Genomic DNA, 20,667 nt, shown 5'->3' with positions numbered 1-20,667 from the left:
CATGTCGGCCTACCATAAGCAAAGCTTTACTTTTACTTTAGGATTCTTGAATCGGCCAAAACAGTGTTAGGGCCAGTCTGATCTACAAAGCAACATTCAATTGCTTGCAGATTTGGCTGAAAATGAAATAACTGAGCCGATAATGTATAATATGTAAATATGACTGCAGCCCCCTCATTCAATAATATCATATCATACTGCTTTTATCACCAATATTTAAAAGCTAAATGTTTGTCTGCTGCACATAATCTAGATGCTGCTCCTAAACTGATTTAATGCACTCATTCATCCACATATTCAATAACAAAAGTTCATCTCAATACTTTGTTATATACCCTTTGTTGGCAATGACAGAGGTCAAACGTTTTCTGTAAGTCTTAACAAGCTTTTCATACACTGTTGCTGGTATTTTGGCCCATTCCTCCATGCAGATCTTCTCTAGGGCAGTGATGTTTTGGGGCTGTGGCTGTGCAACACAGACTTTCAACTCCTTCACAGATTTTCTATGGGGTTGAGATCTGGAGACTGGCTGGGCCACTCCAGGACCTTGAAATGATTCTTACGAAGCCACTCCTTTGTTGCCCGGACGGTGTGTTTGGGATCATTGTCATGCTGAAAGACCCAGCCACGTTTCATCTTCAATGCCCTTGCTGATGGAAGGAAGTTTTCACTCAAAATCTCACGATACATGGCCCCATTCATTCTTTCCTTTACATGGATCAGTCATCCTGGTCCCCTTGCAGAAAAACAGCCCCAAAGCATGATGTTTCCACCCCCATGCTTTAAAGTAGGTATGGTGTTCTTTGGCTGCAATTCGGCATTCTTTCTCCTCCAAACACGACGAGTTGAGTTTTTACCAAAAAGTTCTATTTTGGTTTCATCTGACCATATGACATTCTCCCAATCCTCTTCTGGATCATCCAAATGCTCTCTAGCAAACTTCAGATGGTCCTGGACATGTACTGACTTAAGCAGGGGGACACGTCTGGCACTACAGGATTTGAGTCCCTGGCGGCGTAGTGTGTTACTGATGGTAGCCTTTGTTACGTTGGTCCCAGCTCTCTGCAGGTCATTCACTAGGTCCCCCCGTGTGGTTCTGGGATTTTTGTTCATCATTCTTGTGATCATTTTGACCCCACGGGGTGAGATCTTGCGTAGAGAACCAGATCGAGGGAGACTATCAGTGGTCTTGTGTGTCTTGCATTTTCTAATAATTGCTCCCACAGTTGATTTCTTCACACCAAGCTGCTTACCTATTGCAGATTCAGTCTTCCCAGCCTGGTGCAGGTCTACAATTTTGTTCCTGGTGTCCTTTGACAGCTCTTTGGTCTTGGCCATAGTGGAGGTTGGAGTGTGACTGTTTAAGGTTGTGGATAGGTGTCTTTTATACTGATAACGAGTTCAAACAGGTGCCATTAATACAGGTCATGAGTGGAGGACAGAGGAGCCTTTTAAAGAAGAAATTACAGGTCTGTGAGCGCCAGAATTCTTGCTTGTTTGTAGGTGACCAAATACTTATTTTACCAAGGAATTTACCAATTAATTCATAAAAAATCCTACAATGTGATTTTCTGGATTTTTTTTTGTGTCTCATAGTTGAGGTATACCTATGATGAAAACTACAGGCCTCTCTCATCTTTTTAAGTGGGAGAACTTGCACAATTGGTGGCTGACTAAATACTTTTTGGCCCCACTGTATCCATGTTTTCCATCCCAGGTACCATTGTCTAGCGATTTAGACAAATACATCTGCCTTCTGTTGGAAACAGAAAATGTTATGTTAGTAGATGAGGAGGGTAAAGTGTTCATCATCAAGACATTCAACCATTCCACCAAGCGTCTTAATGTGAGTTATTTTTTTAGCCCACTTTATACTTTATAATCTATTTGACGGCAAGTGCCTTTGTGTGATGAAGCATGTGATTCTATTCTTGTCTTTCTTGAATTGGCAGAATGATGATTTTGCCACAATCAGTAGAAGAGCAATGCAGTTTCCAGAGGGCTGCAGGTGGATATATATGTGTTCATGCAATGGTAATAGTTGTGCCATACAGTATGTAACTTCATGGCACTAATTGTTCTTTCTCACTGTAGAACAGCAATGTCAAACGTATTCTGTTTGCCAGCAGTTACTTTGTTGTTGAAAAATATTTATTGTTAGGGATTAAGGAGGCAATAAAAGAGGGGTCTATATACCCTGACACTGTGAAAGAGGCTGTTTCCACAAAACCAGTCCTCTTTCACATTCCTTTACCAGATAGGGTATGTGTTTATTGACCATGTAGTTGTGTATAAAGTCTAGGTATTTCTCCCCTCTGTATATGATCCAATTCAGACTCAATTTCTGTTCCAGGTTCGTTATGGGACTGCTGTTCCTAATCTTCACCAAGAGAAGGATGGAATGTTCCTCCTGTATCCCACCCCCAAGGAACAATGTGACTGTGGTAGGCCATTATCCTTGACCCCTCAAAAAGAGACACATTTGTACACCAGATGTCATGTGTACAAAGTGAAAGGTATTCACTGAGAATAATCTAGAACTATTAAGATTTTCCAAAGGTTTATTTCTGACATGATGATTGGTTTTGTACATGGAATGCAATTACAATTTGTTTGTTTTTTCCAAAGGCCACCAACGCACATGCACAATGTGTCCCAAAACTCAAAACTATGATGGTGGATGTGATTTCATTCTAAACATGGGCACATACATGGTGCACCATGAAGTCTTCAGGGACTATGTTTATCATTTCCTAAATTCAAGGCAAGTTAACCAAATATGATATGTAATCATGTGTGGAAACACAGACTATTATAAAATCTTTGGTGCTCAACATGTTTGTTCTTTATCTGTTGCAGCACAACAATGTACAACTTCTTAGAAGTGTACAACTCTCAGCTGCGAGATGCAGGGACACAGGACTCTCTCCAGATGTCCTACCGCAAGTTGAGGGATGCAGTAATAGCCTTTTGCTGGGGATTCAAATGTCCCATCTACCAAGATAACTTCAAGTAAGTTCTGTAACAAAGTTGCAAATGGTCTGGATATACAGCCATGAAAAAAATTAAGAGACCACTTAACATTGATTGCATGTTGTATATCACAACAATGTTTGGAGCTTGTAATTAAGTATATGATGCATGTGTACATTGTCTCAATAGTTAGGTTATTATGGATGGCACCTTTTTGGGGTATCAGCAGCGGTATGCCCTCAAAGAAAGGCTTGTTCCTGACCAAACTGTAATGAACAGTGGAAGATAAGTCTATGATTTTCTTTTTAAATCATTGTGTGTCTCAGTGTGTGTGCATGCCAATGTTACCCCTATAATTTGTACATTTAAACGATTGAGGCCTCATGTTATTATGACCTTTCTAAATATGTTTTTCTTTCATTCAATTCACCAGTCAGAGAACGAGAACTTTGATTCCTGAGCCAGACCTCCGTAAGCTGCTGCAGCGCTACAGTGCAGACGGGCTCCTCCCTGGAGAACACAGGGAAATTATGTTACAGAGTGCCAAAAGCGCCCCATTCCTCCTGCCCCTTTTGCAGAAGCTGGCCCTGACTTCACCCACATACGCAAGTGAGCCCTACCGCCCTCTCTTAACACAAGTCAGCAAGAACTCCCCTGCCTGTGCTCTGCTACATCCCAGTAAAGAACTCGGGGAGTTGATGTCAGAGATGGAGGGATTGCAGTACTGCCAGATCGAGCGGCAACCAGCACTTTTGGGTGTAGTAGTTTTCATGTTCTACGATATCCGTATGGGCCACTCGACTACCTGTATGCGGACATTTGAGTCTGAAGTAAAGAACAAATAGACGCACCTTCTCTCTGTCTCCGTGTACCCTTTCTTTACCTACAAATATTACAGTGGCGACGAGGTGACGAAGTGAATCCACATCAGTAATGGAAACTAAAGATGTTTGATGAATGTAACTTCTCCGAAATGCAAAATTTCGCATGTTGTTTGGTTTAGAATAAACCGTCAGTGCTAGCTGCTAAATAGTTTTAGATGCTAAGCAAGGCACATTGGAAAGCGCAAGAGCGCAAGGACGTGGTTTAAATTGACAACGAAAAACAGAGATTAACTGAAAGGGAAGCTAACTGAAGAATGTCTTGAAAGAGGAGGACTTATAAAGTCGCAGCGACATTTGAATACGACTACGACTGCAGAAATGGCATATATTGGAAAAGTTCCGGAATTTGATAGTAAGAAAGACGATTTTGATTCATATTTGGAAAGGTTTGAAAGAGGGCTGTCTGCAAATGACATTGATGCAAGGAAGAATGCAGATGTATTCCTGAGTGTTTTGGGTCCGACCGAATATGGATTACTAAAAAACCTGGTTGCACCGAAAAAGGTCAGTGAGGAGTCTAACGATAACCTCCCGAAAGCCATGTCACTGCATTTCAGGCCGACGCCTATCTTGATAGCAGAACGGTTCAGATTCTACAAACAACAGCAAAAGCAAGATGAATCTGTGTCTGAATATATCCTTGCACTGAAGAAACTAGCGAGCACTTGTGACTTTGGACAATTTCTCAATGATGCACTCAGGGATAAGTTTATATGTGGCCTCTTAGGGGAGCGGTATCACAAATGGCTACTCCTTGAAAAAGAACTCACTTTCAAAAAGGCCTGTAAAATCACACTAGCTTTAGAACTGACCTACAAGGACACGGAAGAATTGAGTGAACATGCTGAGAAACCTTCAAGGTGCAGTTGACAAAAACTTTAAGTGAAAGACAACATCACATGAAAGGTCAAATACCACGTTACGACTGGCAGGATGATTCTAGAGGGAAACAACGGGTTTCAGAGAACTGGCGGTGCTATCGATGTGGCAAGGATAACCATCAACCAACTGCATGCTACTACCGCACTGAAACATGCCATGGATGCGGGAAAGTTGGCCATTTGAAAAGAGTCTGCAAGAAAATAAGACAGAGGGACAGCAAATGGTCATAGCAACCAGGGAAACTGCTGACTCAGAAGATGGTGATGACGATGAGCTGGAATTGTTTACAGTATACACTGCACAAGGAAAGAAGGACGGCATTTTTGTCAGCATGGAGATATCTGGGAAACCAGTGAAAATGCAAGTGGATACGGGTGCTTCAGTATCTTTGATTCCAGAGTCCCTTTGCCATTCAGCTGTCTTCATATACGGGAGATATCATACCTGTGCTGGGGAAGGTCCTGGTGCCCGTGAAGTATGGGGATCAAGAGTGGAGGTTGCCACTTGTGGTGGTTAAAGGCAGTAAACCGCCATTGCTGGGAAGAAATTGGCGGCAGAAGATAAAGCTAAACTGGGGAAAAATCTTCAGCCTTTAGAGAACTGAACCACTCACACTGCAAGACATGCTTGAAAAGCACAAAGACTTGTTCAAGGATGGATATGGGAAGATTAAAGACTTCTGAGCAAAGATTAGAGTGCAGAGCAATGCCAAACCAATCTTCCACAAGTCACGACCAGTACCTTATGCGTTGAGGGAAGCAGTGGAAAAAGAACTTGAGCGCTTACAGAAGAACAGAATCATTACACAAGTGGAAAGGAGTGATTGGGCTGCACCTATCATCGTAGTACCCAAGAAAGACAAGGCTGTGAGGTTGTGCGGTGACTACAAAGTGACTGTGAATAGATGCATTCTCCTAGAGGAATATCCTCTACCCAACGTCTTATTTGCTACTTTGGCCGGCGGAACAGTTTTCAGCAAACTTGATCTGTCCTTCGCCATCAACAACTGCAGCTTGATCCAGAATCAGAGCAGTATCTGACGAAACACACACACAAGGGCCTTTTCAGATACCACCGTCTGGCCTACGGTGTCTCCACCGCTCCAGCAGTGGTCCAACACACAATGGACCAAATCCTTCATGGAATGAAGAATGTAGTGTGCTTTATGGATGACATCCTTGTCTCAGAGCCTACAAAGGAAAGACATTTAGCAATATTAGATGAAGTCATGAAAAGACTGGAAAAGCATGGAATAAGAATCAATAAATCAAAGTGTGCATTCTTGCAAGATTCAGTAGAGTACCTAGGATACAGAATCGATGCACAAGGACTTCACCCAACAGCAAGCAAGGTAGAAGCCATAGTAAAGGCACCTGCTCCACAGAATGTTACAGAGCTAAGAGCATTCCTGGGATTGCTTAATTATTATGGCAAGTTCTTGGCAAATGTATCTACATTACTGCATCCACTTCACCAGCTGCTACACACAGACACACCATGTTACACAGCATGCTCTCAGGACCAAGCAGAAAGCGCGGAGCAACAAGATGCAGTTGCTGATGCTCCGGAAGCTCAACCTGAGCTATCCTGGAAGACAGCGAAAAGCACCAGAAAGACTGAATCTCTAAATGTTCATGTAGAGATAATTAATTGTTAAGTCAGTAATTATGTTCTGACTGCTGACTGCTGTGTTAATGAAGTTAGGGGTATGTTACTGTTTATTAGGGCTGTCCCCGACTAAGATTTTCTTTGGTCGACCAAAACTCGACTAAAACATCTGAAAATCGACTAATCGAACTTTGAAACGCTTAAAAAGAAAAAAAAAACTAGAAACATTTTCGTAATCTGACTCAATGGCTGCTGTACATTGCAGATTCAGCCGCTAATAGCCTACTAATAATAAGACTCGTATCACCAGTCCTGTTGTAACCGAATGCCGATGGTATTTAGTATCTCTTACAATGTACTACAAATTACAAATATTGTTTGTTTAACATGCAAATCATCAGAGCGCGCTTATCACTGCCTGAAAACTTGCAGCATACAAACTTATGTAGAAGCTGAGTGGGGAACGTAGCAACAGAGAAAGACTTTGTCTTGGCCGGAAAAAATGTCATTCGATTTGGATGTGATTCTTATAATAGGCATATTCCTTTTTCAACCCAGCGCGTTAGCATGAGTGAAGTAGGGCTAGACCAACTTACGTTTTTCTGGTGGTAGGCTACATCATTTTCGACGTTGAACTATGAAAAACTAAACCGTTGTTGGCAGAGTTTGATGACACAAGCGGGAATCAGATTTCACACTGGCATATGGCAGCTCGACTAAAACAATCTCAGTCGACCAAGAGCGTATCGACCAGAAAATCGACTCGTCGACCAAGTGGGGACAGCCCTACTGTTTATTGAACCCTGCGTATGTAGTTTAAGGAATGACTAATGCAATGAAGTATGTAGTCTGGCTATCTAGGTTATAATCTAGGAGGGAGGAGTGTAGTAGTTTTCATGTTCTACGATATCCGTATGGGCCACTCGACTTCCTGTATGCGGGCATTTGAGTCTGAAGCAGTGTTAATTTCGTCGACGAAAACTATGACGAAAAATGTTCGTTAACGACCTTTTTCCCATGACTAAAACGAGACTAAGACGTGACGAAAACTGATCTTTGAAAATAAAAACTATGACTAAATATATTATAACTTTCGTTAACGAGACGAGACGACACAAAAATGTTGGTGGTTGACGAAGTCACAATACTTTTTTTTACCAAGAATTTAATATTTAGATAGATTCCTCCTCTCTGTTTACTAAGCGCGCTCTCATCTCTACTGCTGTAAGTGGACGATTCTCGTCAAGTCTCTAGGCCAAGTTTCGCACGAGTTAGAGGCGTGTTCGGGCGAGTGTTATCAACCCATGCAATTGGCAAGATATGTCGTGCTGGTGCTGCTATAACGTACACAGGCAGCACGGCTAATTTAGGTTGTCATCTAAAGAGGCTACATGGTATTTGTGTGGAGACGTCTGCCTCCCCCTCGGATTCAGCTATGGCTACAGTCGGTGGCTAGCTCCACCGGTACCTCTAGCAATAGTAGGAATGTACGACAAAGTAAGACGAGAGATAGCTGAGTCATTGAGAAAAACCTTAAAGTAGGACATGAGTTCAATTTAGTGTGTGGTGTTAAATGAGTGTTTACAGCAACTTGTGACTGCCAGTAGCCTAATATAGTTTACAATTTTTTACTTTCAGAGAACACATAGCCTACAACAGGAAAAAAGGACTAGTTTAAGGCAAGGTCCAGGCCTGATGTTATGTCTTCAGAGACTTTGTTTAATATGTGAAGTAAAACTTTCACTTGTTAATTGATTATTTGCTGTCTGACAGAGAAATACATCATTATGTAGGCTACCATATTAAATTGCATAGCATCATCATATTCTTCTGCATCGCATCTGATTGAATCACATCTTGTCAAATCGCACTGCATCGCAATAGGGGTGAATCGTATCGCATTAGTTGCTTTTATGTATCTTTAATGTATCGGATTGTTGGCAGTGCACCGAGATGTGTATTTCATCGTCCTCAGTGATGGAGATGCACATCTCTACTGAGAAGGGAAAAAAAGGAGTCTAATATGGCTATTAAATGTGACTAAAACTAGACTAAAACTAGACTAAAATGTTTTGAGTTTTCATCGACGAAAACTAGACTAAAACTAAGAAGGATTAAAATGACTAAATGTGACTAAAACTAATAAGCATTTTCATCTAAAGACTAAGACTAAATCAAAAATAGCTGCCAAAATTAACACTGGTCTGAAGTAAAGAACAAAGAGACACACCTTTTCTCTGTCTCCGTGTACCCTTTCTTTACCTACAAATATTACATTGGGGAAACTTGCCAAGGAATGCCCTTTGTTTTTTAGCTTGGTTGGGATGGAAGGGACTTTTCTTCAGGAGGTGGTACCCATCTTTCAGTGCCTCTATAAAAAGGCACTGGAAACAGTGTCCACACCTCTGGTCTCGATACCCCTAACTTCCCCAGAGGATCCTGGGCATTACTTCCCCAATCTGCCTCCTGTGAGGGACAGAGGCACGTACACTACAGACAGGTGTAAAAAGGAGGCCAGTGACTGTAGGAAGACAGCAGGCAGACACCCTTACCTGATCCCTGGCATTTTCACCCTGTTCTGCACACAAGGTGAGGTTACTTTACTTGAACATTGACATTACCCTATTGAAAGTAATGAATATTGCTGGTCAGGTTTATGAGGTCTTGTTTTACTGTTTTGTTACACAATGGAATGTTTTTTGTACTTTAGGTGTTTGTCTTAGGTTTTCAATAATGGAGCAAGTGGAGTCAGTGAACGTGCCGTTTACCATACTCTGCACACGTTTTCGACAATGTAAGTTCAGGTTTTGCTTAGCATTGGCATGACTAATTATCTGTGAATTTATTTGTTGGCCGTAATGTAATGGAAATGTTGGTCATATGCATAGATGTATGTGTATGGAATCTATAATCTTCTATGTTCATTGGTAAGAGACAGGAAGGGAAAATAATTAAGTTGTTCAAAGGAATGTGAGGTGCTGATGGCTCTGTGGGCAGCTTGCCCTGGGGGAGGGGTGAAGCATTTTATATGGCCTTCTGTCCTCTGGTTACTGTAAGGGGTCAATGAGACAGTTGCTCTGAACTTTGGCTAGAAGGACTGTGTCCTGTTTCATTGTTTGTGTTAATTAAATGTATTGTTTGAAGATGGTCACACAAAGGACAGTTGACCATTTGACTGGTCAACCCTGTGGCTTTATTATCTACTGCTCTGGAGAGAGCTGTGACATCAAAGAACTTTGGGACACACCGGAGATGTATTGTTTCAAACTGTCACTAAGTTGAGTTAGCCAATCACAGAGTTTGCTACATTGATTGATTGACCTTATAGAATGCCATTTGATCTTAAGTTTATATAAGGCAGTGCATGTGTGATGGTTGGCCATCACTCCTGCGAACGACCTGTGTGGATGACGCCTCCTTCGCTGTGATTGATCAACAAAGCTTTGTTTATGTAATTGTATAGTCTAAATAAATTGTATTAAAACCATATCCCTTGACTATTCAGATCGACACAGTGCCACTCGAATTCTTCCCTAACAGTAATCATCTGTGTGTCCCCATTCAGGCCCCAAGATAGTCATATATGACAATGCCTGTCAGCTGCAAACATACTGCTTGCGGAGGGACCCAGTTTTTTTTTTAGAGAGACTTGGTTTCTTGTGGATCGTTTGCACTGGCGCAACCATTCAGGTGATATGCAGTGCTTTTTATACCGGGTACTTGCCTTTTTATATTGCAAATGCTAGTCAATGAAACTGTTGTGTTGGTTACACATGTATAATGTGTAATATCTTGTTAAAATCTTGTTATTATGATCAAACCAACACCATTAAGCTAATACATCTTTTTTTAAATTATTATTTATGGGTGTAACATTGGATACAATCTGGACAGCTATAATATACAGTGCCCTCCAAAAGTATTGGAACAGTGAGGCGAATTCCTTTATTTTTGCTGTAGACTGAAAACATTTGGGCTTGACATCAAATAATGAACGTGAGACCAGAGATCAACGTTTCAGCTTTTATTTCCAGGTATTTACATCAGGATCTGATGCACAACTAAGAAAATATCACATTTTGTTTGAATCCACCCATTTGTCATGTGATCAAAAGTATTGGAACAGATATACTTAAAACATATTTAAGTGAATAAGACTTAATATTTAGTTGCAAATCCTTTGCTTTCAATAACTGCAGCAAGTCTGTGACCCATTGACGTCACCAAACTTTTGCATTCTTCCTTTTTGATGCTTTCCCAGGCTTTCACTGCAGCCTCTTTCAGTTGTTGTTTGTTTTGTGGGGTTCCTCCCTTCAGTCTCCTCTTAAGCAGGTAAAATGCATGCTCTATAGGGTTTAAGTCTGGAGATTGACTTGGCCAGTCTAATACCTTTCATTTCTTGCCCCTGATGAACTCCTTTGTTGTTTTGGCAGTGTGTTTTGGGTCGTTATCTTGCTGCATGATGAAGGCTCTGCCAATCAGTTTGGTTGCATCTTTCCTTAAATTGGCAGACAAAATGTTTCTGTAGACTTCCGAGTTCATTTTGCTGCTGCCATCATGTGTTACATCCTCAATGAAGATTAATGAGCCCGTCCCAGAAGAAGCCATGCAAGCCCAAGCCATGACATTACCTCCACCGTGTTTCACAGATGAGCTTGTGTGTTTGGGATCATGAGCAGTTCCTTTCTTTCTCCAAACTTTAGCCTTTCCATCACTTTGGTAAAAGTTAATCTTTGTCTCATCAGTCCATAAAACTTTGTCCCAGAATTTTTGAGGTTCATCTCTGTACTTTTTGGCAAATTCCAGCCTGGCCTTCCTATTCTTCTTGCTAATGAGTGGTTTGCATCTTCTGGTGTAGCCCTTGTACTTTTGTTCATGAAGTCTTCTGCGAACAGTAGATAGTGATACCTTCACTCCTGCCATCTGGAGGTTGTTGCTGATCTCACTAACAGTTGTTTTAGGGTCTTTCTTTACAGCTCTCACAATGTTTCTGTCATCAACTGCTGATGTTTTCCTTGGTCTACCTGTTCGACGTCTGTTACTTAGTACACCAGTAGTTTTCTTCTTCTTCAGGACATTCCAAATGGTTGTACTGGCTATGGCCAATGTTTCTGCAATGGCTCTGATTGATTTTCCATCTTCTCTAAGACTCACAATTGCTTGTTTTTCACCCAAAGACAGCGCTCTGGTTTTCATGTTGTTTTCACCTCTGAATACAGTCTGCATAGACAAAACCTATCTTACCCAATCTGAACCTGAGTGTAGACATTCAGTGGTATTTATTGATTGAATAATGTATGTAATAGGACACACCTGGGCAACAAAACACACCTGTCAGTCACATGTTCCAATACTTTTGCTCACGTGACAAATGGGTGGGTTCGAACAAAAAGGTGATATTTTCTAATTTGTGCATCAGATCCTGATGTAAATACCTGGAAATAAAAGCTGAAACGTTGATCTCTGGTTTCACATTCATCGTTTGATGTCAAGCCCAAATGTTTTCAGTCTACAGCAAAAATAAAGGAATTGGCCTCACTGTTCCAATACTTTTGGAGGGCACTGTATAACTCGCTCTTGAAGAAGATGAAAGGACAACTGTCCTACATGAACAGGGAAAACTTCATCAGGCATCTGATGCTCTTCCTGTGGCACAGATCATGCAAAGTCATTACAAAACTTTGAGGTAAACATGTATTATGCAACGTGTGTGGAGATGAATGACTGCATGCATGCGCCCATTTAGACTACACTTCAAGGATATATAGTTTCATACTTTTATCTTCTTTTTATTAATATGTTATCTACTTTTATTATCTATCCCTTCTTCACTTAAAAGGTATGTAATGACTCGGAGCAATACATGCAAGACTGTTACGGACCCTGTCTAGGGGAAAGTCGTAACACTACCCCAGGAGCCTATACACACGGGGGTGAAAGCAAACAAGCGTTTAATCTTAAACACAATAACACAAAAAGGGAAAACACAGCCGACAGGGTGCAGTGGAACTACGAGCGTTGCCAAAGAAAAGTAATCAACAAAAGAGTCCTACTCTACCTAACCAAAGACATCCCTGTGCTAATAAAACAGACATGGGTAGCACCCGCTCCTTACCTAGGGTGTTTAACAGGGGTTAGCTACGTGATGGGGTGTATTCCTAGTCGGAACCATATTCTGAGTATGTCCTCCAAAAATTGTGTCATGTGAGTAAAAGGGGGCGTGGCCGGAAGCATAAACGTGTTTTGGCTACTAACTGTTGAAGTGTTTACCTTAATAAAGTAATTTCTTTGTCTATTGATGTCTTGCGAGTTATCCAGCCTGACCATTGATAACCGCTGCTCCTCTGCGTCGAGAAGAACCAGCTGATTAGGATGCCTCCTGGACGCTTCCCTGGTGAGGTGTTCTGGGCATTTTACCATGCCATTTTCTGTTTGTGATGATGACCGGTATGTCTAATGAAATAGCATGGTGGCTGTCCTAGCGTAGCTTATCTTTGGGAAAGTCTATGTCACTGAGCTGTTCCATCACAAGGGAATTCATCCAGGGCTGCAGATCTGTGCAGGGCCCATGTCCTTGCAGGAGGCTGTTTGAATGTTCTGTTCCATGGGAGGTTGTTTGGGATACGTCAGTCAGCTTGCACAACAGGGATAGGGAGAGAAACTTGATTTGTGGTCAGGAGCACGTGACTGATGTTTGCTGTTAGTAGTCGAGATCTTCTACGGTTTGGGTGGAGTCCGTCAGCTTGAAAACGGTCTGCACAGTTCCAGAACACATTGAAATTATTGATAAATCTCAGTTTATGTGCCAGACAGACAGATGCCAACCATGTGTTGAAAGATAGTAGTCGACTGAATGCTTCTTTTCCTCTGCGGAAGCATGCAATCTGTCCACTGATGAATACATCTTGATATCTGTTGAGTGTGTTCAGTAGCTGGGTGAAATGTTTTTAAATATCTTAGTGCCAGTTTTCTTGTGTAGGATATCAAACAAGCCAGTGTGGATGATAATCTTAGGGTTGTTTGGTTTATTGTTGAGGATTGTTTGTACCTCTGAAGACAGTTCCTCGACAGGTGTTGCTAAGACAAATATTTTCTGTCTTTGCCAGTTTAACATGTGCTGTCATGGCATCTCCAATCAAGATAGTGTCCGGTCCCAACACAAGCTCTTCTCCTGCCTGGCCCCCCAATGGTGGAACCAGCTCCCCACCTCCATCAGGGACACTGACTGTCTCCCCACCTTCAAGAAAAGGCTCAAGACACACTTGTTCCGGGAGTACAACGGCACTTAGGAATGCTTGGCTGGACCTGATGTTAGTTTCCTCCAGGATCACAATGACTTATTGAGTGACTTGTTGCTCTTGTAGGTTAGTTATAATGAAGTTAAGTCTTGTACTCGCTGTGAAATATTTTACTGTTGATTGTTCTTCTACAGGTACAGTCCTGCACTTTTTGTGGTTCATGTTGTTTTAATTTGTAACTTGTATAACTGCATGCTCTTATGGGTCTTCCCTTTTGGCACTTGTTTAGTTTTTTCATAATGTATGCTTCATGTTTTGGCTGCTTGCAATGTTTGGGACTACCTCGTTGTTATGATCAGTGACCTATGCTCTTTTGTAAAGCTCTCTCTTGGAAGTCGCTTTGGATAAAAGCGTCTGCTAAATGCATAAATGTAAATATGCGGTGTTGTGTTAGTATTTCTAATGTTTGTCTAATCAGTAGCTGCGGAGCCGGTTCTTAGCTTATTTGGGTTAGCAAAGATAGGACCTTGTGCTAGACCAAGTTTCACCACTGTGTCAGTGCTAGCAGTAGAATCTATATTGCTAGCAGCGTTAGCTCTTCTTAGTGCTGATAGGCTGTGGGTAGTCTTAGCATACCTTTGATCTTGATAATCCTGTGGTATTGTTGTCTGATCAGGCTTGATAGGAGGTCGAACAGTTATTTACATTTGACATGCCTTGCTATGTATTAGTTTGTAGAGTATCGTAGAGTATTGTAGAGTAAAATTTAACATAATAATAATAGTAGGAAATCACCATGTTGTCTGACAAGCTGCCCCACAAGGCAGCGCAAGAAACTAATTTCGATTTCTGGGTTTACATAAACCCTTGCCTTGTTGATGGAACGTCCACCTGAAATACAACAAATACCTCACATTATTAAAACAGATAACCTGTTGCATTCTAGTAGGCCCATTATCTGTTTATCTATTCTTACGGTCTCATAAATTAACATTTACCAGCCACGCATATTCTTTTTGAGTTCCTGAACACCATAACCAGTTCACTCTTCCTTTCACAGGTCCAAAATGATTTCAGGCACTCAGCACCTAATGAAATAATTTGGGATTATTGAGCAGGTTTTGCATATATTCAAACATACCTTATATCACCTTTTATGAAACCTTCTATATATTGTTAGAACAATAAGCATATACAACATGTGCAAAAGTAAAAATGCATTATAATGCAGCTGTGTCAGGATACAAAAAATAAACATGATGTCACACTGACATTAACAGTGAGGGAAAAAATGATTTGATCCCCTGCTGATTTTGTACGTTTTGCCACAATGCTAATCAATTTATAACAATTTTGACATTGTAATTGTGTCGCCACAATTTCAAGGTCACCTTTTTATCACGCTCCATATACATTAATATATGTTATGTAAATGATCTTAAACAAGAATAAGGTGTAGATACATATTGGTAATATTTGAAGCACTATTAAACTGTATATAAAAATAAAACTCTTTTAAGTGCATTTTCTTTCCCTCTCCTCCCCCTGACCTTCCCTGCTTGGCTTCACGGAGAAATGCTCTGAAGTTTCAGTAATTTGGATAGTTTTCGATGATATTATTCAAAATCAAGTGAATTGACTACAACCACTAAAAGGAACAACCTGAGGGACTGAAGCCCAAGGAGAACAGAAGTATTTTGGGCTGCTCTCCCAGACTGACCACAGACAAGCAAGGTAAAGCGTGTTCCCTGTAGAACTATGGCTTGCAATGACTGCAAACAACTTACTCAGAGGATAGTCGAACTGGAGTTAAGAGTCAGAACCCTCTTAGATATCAGAGAGACCGAAGACTTTATAGATTCCATGCTACCTAGCCCGGAGACTAAGCTACCGGCTAATGAGCCACCCTTGGAACCAGCTTTCTCTCCACCGGCCGATCGACCAGATGAGTCATGGCCTGCTCTCGGCGCTAAACCAAAGAGGCCTAGCGCTGCTTCTACCTTCATCGGAGATGGGACTGGCACCAAGGATAAAAAGGCGAGGCAGAAACTCTTCCCGCATCACCTCTCCTCCTGTCCCACTCAGAAACAGATTTGAACCACTGGGAACTTTCTCTCCCTTGTGTGTGGAATCCAAGGCGAAGAGGCACAGGAGTGCTAGCCACGCAGCTAACCAACATGAAGTGCCCGGATTGCCGACACTGTCGGCAATCCCTGCTCTCCTCTCTCTGTCCCCCCCCCCACACATTCCCTGTGGTGTGGGGGGTTGGAGCTGTCAGGACCTGCTTGGTCGTCGGTCTGCCAACGTTGGACCAGGTCGTCACCCGGAATCCAGTCTCCATGACGGCCAACAGCGAGTTTCCCGGTCCCATCCAACGTCTATAAAGGCGAACAATGAGTTTTGGTGTTTCAAAACCCATTGACACTGTATGACTATGTTTAGCTTGTGTTCTGCTCCTCTCTCCTACCAACCGTCTCTGGAGGAGGGGATCCCTCTCTGAATTGCTCCTCCCAAGGTTTCTTCCATTTTTTCTCCTTGAGGGTTTAGGTTGGTTGAGGGGCAGTTCTATGGGCGTATGTGAAGCCCTCTGTGACATGCTTGCGTGTAAAAAGGGCTATACAAATACATTTGATTTGATTAGATGGTAGCTATAACACACATGCAAATCCAACATACTCTGCTACGACCGGGAGTCCCCCATTTTACTCCAAGCCCCTCTCGGGGTGCTGTTCGACCCCCTATCAAGTCTAATCAGACAACAATATCACATGATATAAAGATCCAAGGTATGCTAAGACTATCCACAGCCCATCAGCTCTTAGAAGAGCTAACGCTGCTAGCACTATAGAATCTATTGCTAGCACTGACACAGTGGCTAACCTTGGTCTAGCACAAGGACCTATCATTGCTAACCCAAATAAGATAAGAACTAGCTCCGCAACTACAAATAAGGCAAACGTTAGAAATGCAAACACAACACCACATATTGCCACTATCTTGATTGGAGATGCCATGACAGCACATGTTAAACTGGCAAAGACAGAAAATATTTGTCTTAGCAACACATCTGTCAAGGAACTGTCGTCAGAGGTACAAACAATCCTCAACAATAAACCAAACAACCCTAAGATTATCATCCACACTGGCTCGTTTGATATCCTACACAAGAAAACTGGCACTGAGATACTTAAAAACATTTCACCCAGCTACTGAACACACTCAACAGATATCAAGATGTATTCATCAGTGGACCAATTGCATGCTTTCGAAGAGGAAAAGAAGCCTTCAGTCGACTACTATCTTTCAACACATGGTTGGCATCTGTCTGTCTGGCACACAAACTGAGATTTATCGATAATTTCAATGTGTTCTGGAACTGTGCAGACCGTTTTCAAGCTGACGGACTCCACCCAAACCGTAGAGGATCTCAACTACTAACAGCAAACATCAGTCACGTGCTCTTGACCACAAATCAAGTTGCTCCCCTTATCCCTGTTGTGTCTAAGCTGACTGACACATCCCAAACAACCTCCCATGGAACAGAACATTCAAACAGCCTCCTGCAAGGACATGGGCCTTGCACAGATCTGCACCCCCCGGATGAATTCCCTTGTGATGGAACAGCTCAGTGACATAGACTTTCCCAAAGAAAAGTTAAGCTAGGACAGCCACCATGCTATTTCATTAGACATACCGGTCATCATCACAAACAGAAAATTGCATGGTAAAATGCATGGTTACAAACCTGAAACTAGTGTTAGAAGTCACAGAACTATCCAAATTCTTCAAACAGATTTATCAACTCCTGTTTTATCTGTTAATACCCCACAAATGAAACTGGCCCTTCTAAATGTTAGATCAATAAATAACAAAACATTTCTAGTTAATGATCTGGTCAAAGAAAACAAATTAGACTGCATCTGTTTAACAGAAACCTGGCTAAACAACGACACGGCAACAGCAACTTTGATAGAAGCGTGTCCGCCAGATTACAGCTTCCACCAAGTTTCTAGGAAATCCAAAAAAGGTGGAAGAGACGCAGCTATTTTCTCCTCTGAACTATTGTTCAAAATCACTGAGCTAGGTGAATTCACCTCATAAGAATATCCTGCTATAGAGCTCAAAACCGAATCAATACTTTTTGTCATTATATATCGGCCACCTAAGCACTCGCCAATATTCATACAAGAATTCTCTGAACCACAATCACTATGTGTCACTTGATATGACAAAGTAGTTTTAAACGGAGACTTAAATATCCAAGTAAATAAAAAAGCCGACCCAAGAACTATTGAGCTCTTAAATCTCCTAGACAGTCTCAATCAAACTCAACACATAAAAGACCCAACACACCGGCACGGAAACACACTAGATCTAGTGATAACAACTGGACTAAATATCAATAATATCTCAATAACTGATCTACCCCTCTCAGACCATCATTGTATACTTTTTAATGTGGAAATTATCCTAACAAAAAACAGAAAATAATTCTTAGTCCAAAGAAGATATTTAGACGATACAGCTATGATGACATTTTCTGAACAATTTGCTCTATATGAACCAACTAATCATGATTGCTCTCTGAATGAAATGGTAGAGAACCTCAATGATGCACTATTATCTGTGTTAGACTCAGTTGCACCACTGAAAAACCAAAAAGAAGTCCACAAGCAGAACCTCCCCGTGGTTGAGAAATAAAAATGTTAGTGAAACTAAAAGAAAATGCCGTGCAGCAGAGAGAAAATGGAGGAAAACAAAGATCACTATTCACTACAATATCTGTAAAGATACACTAACCACCTACAACAAAACCATCCGTCTAGTGAGGAGAGAATATTTCTACAACATTATTACAGAAAATGCCAGAAACTCCAGTTCTTTTCTCCACCATTGACCAGCTGCTAAACACTGCTGTCCCTGCTCCCCCGCCTATGGAGGATTATAGGGGCCAAAACTAAATAAATACTTGGATAAATAAATAATTATATAACACAAAGCTTAAATAAATGACACAAAATATATAAATGTTACATGTATTTGTGTGTATATATATATATACGTTTACGTTTTCATGTGTTTACATTTATTCATTTATACTTACATTTATTCATTTATACTTACATTTTATTTATTTATACTTACATTTATTTATTTATACTTACATTTATGTATTTATACTTACATTTATGTATTTATACTTACATTTATCCACGGTGAAACTTCCTGCAGCAAAATAAATCTGCCGTCACCAAGTCAGGGGGCGGGTCAAAGCCTCTGATTGGTGAATGAACAGTATTACACACCAGGCAGGCTCAACCAGTCGATCAAGCTCTCTTCAAGCTAGAGGGATCCTCTATCGCCTCACTCTACAGCTGCTAGGGGTGTGCGACACTGCACGATGTGGTATAGATCCGATACCAAGGAGTAAATACAGGGCCAGTATTGCCAATACCGATACTTTGGGCTTGGAAAAGCAGTGGAGGGGCAAAGTGAGTTTGAGCGAAGTTAGACGGTGTTTGCACAACCACTATGATGTAAAGGGAGTTGTGTACTCAGTGTGGAATGAAACTTAAGTATCGATCTTATCACGCTATCAATCGGGCTATTGATACCAACGTTGGTATCGATAGTTGCCGGGTTTCCCAACCCGGCCACTGTCGGTCTTAAGATCGATATGCCCACCCCTATGCTGTATCATCTCGCTGAGGATCGTGAACACATTTTCATTGATGTCTGTGTCGGTTAGGGCCAATATCATTCCTATAATTTCAGCGAAGCTCTCAATATGATGTAAAAAAAAAGTGAACTGGCAGGTGCCTCCATCTCTTCAGCTTCCGCCAACATTTCGACCACTGTAGCATTCAATATTTCATTCATTGAATCCGCACAAGGTGCTGCCACCTTGGAATAGTCAAAAGCAGTCGATTCAAGTTGAACCACCAATCAGAGGCTTTGACCCGCCCCCTGACATTGTGACGGGGGGACGACAGATTTATTTTGCTGCAGGAAGTTTCACCGTGGATAAATGTAAGTATAAATACATAAATGTAAGTATAAATAAATAAATGTAAGTATAAATGAATAAATGTAAAACATATATATATATACACACAAATACATGTAACATTTATATATTGTGTCATTTATTTAAGCTTTGTGTTATATAATTATTTATTTATCCAAGTATTTATTTATTTAGTTTTGGCCCCTATAATCCTCCATACCCGCCATCCTCAGCAGTTAAATGTGAATAGCTTGCTTTGTTCTTCAAGAACAAAATAACTTTGATCAGAGCTAGTACTAGCAATAGTGGGGTCGAAACTGACATCAGTAGATTCTGCAACATAACCATGAGCACTTTTACCTGTATCACACTTAGTGAACTTTCAAAAATTGTCAGTGAATCTAACTCCACAACCTCAGATATTGATCCTATACCCACAACATTCTTTAAGCGAGTGTTTGATAGTGTCTCAGGTCCGGTGCTAGAGATTATAAACACATCCCTTGGAACTGGCGTCTTCCCAGAGTCCTTCAAAACAGCTGTTGTAAAGCCCCTATTAAACAAACCCAAATTGGATAACAGTCTACTTGCAAATTACAAACCAATATCAAGCCTTCCATTTATTAGTAAAGTACTGGAAAAGATAGTTTCAATCCAACTAAATTATTTTCTTGAAGAAAAATCGCAGTCAGGTTTCAGGAAATATCACAGTACTGAAACTGCTCTCACCAAAATAATTAGCGACCTCAGACTAAACTCTGATGCAAATAAAGTCTCTATCCTTATCCTTTTAGATCTCAGTGCAGCATTTGATACCATTGATCACAACATCCTAATCAATAGACTGGAAAAGCTTATTGTGTTCACGGATAGTGGATCGAACTGGATGAAATCATATATCACAGGAAGAAAGTTTTATGTTAGTTTAGAAGACCATAGGTCTAAGAAACATGAGAACTGTTACGGGGTTAATCAAGGAAGCTGCCTAGGTCCATTACTTTTTTCTCTTTATATGTTACCACTCGGTGACAGAGAACATAACATGAATTACCATAGCTATGCGGACGACACACAA

At 41.1% G+C, this 20,667-nt stretch overlaps 1 long non-coding RNA gene across 1 annotated transcript; it reads left to right on the top strand.

Moving 5' to 3' along the window:
* Window positions 1–8,442: 8,442 nt before the first annotated feature.
* LOC124466259 lies at window positions 8,443–10,231 on the top strand. The gene is made up of 3 exons (XR_006955902.1): window positions 8,443–8,936; window positions 9,058–9,141; window positions 9,913–10,231. It is a non-coding gene; the product is annotated as an uncharacterized LOC124466259 (long non-coding RNA).
* The last annotated feature ends 10,436 nt before the right edge of the window (window positions 10,232–20,667 follow it).

The sequence above is a fragment of the Hypomesus transpacificus genome, unplaced genomic scaffold (genome assembly GCF_021917145.1).
Source record: "Hypomesus transpacificus isolate Combined female unplaced genomic scaffold, fHypTra1 scaffold_88, whole genome shotgun sequence".
Lineage (NCBI taxonomy): Eukaryota > Metazoa > Chordata > Actinopteri > Osmeriformes > Osmeridae > Hypomesus > Hypomesus transpacificus.
Note: the sequence above shows the minus strand (reverse complement) of the source record. Positions and strands in the feature narration are given on the sequence as shown.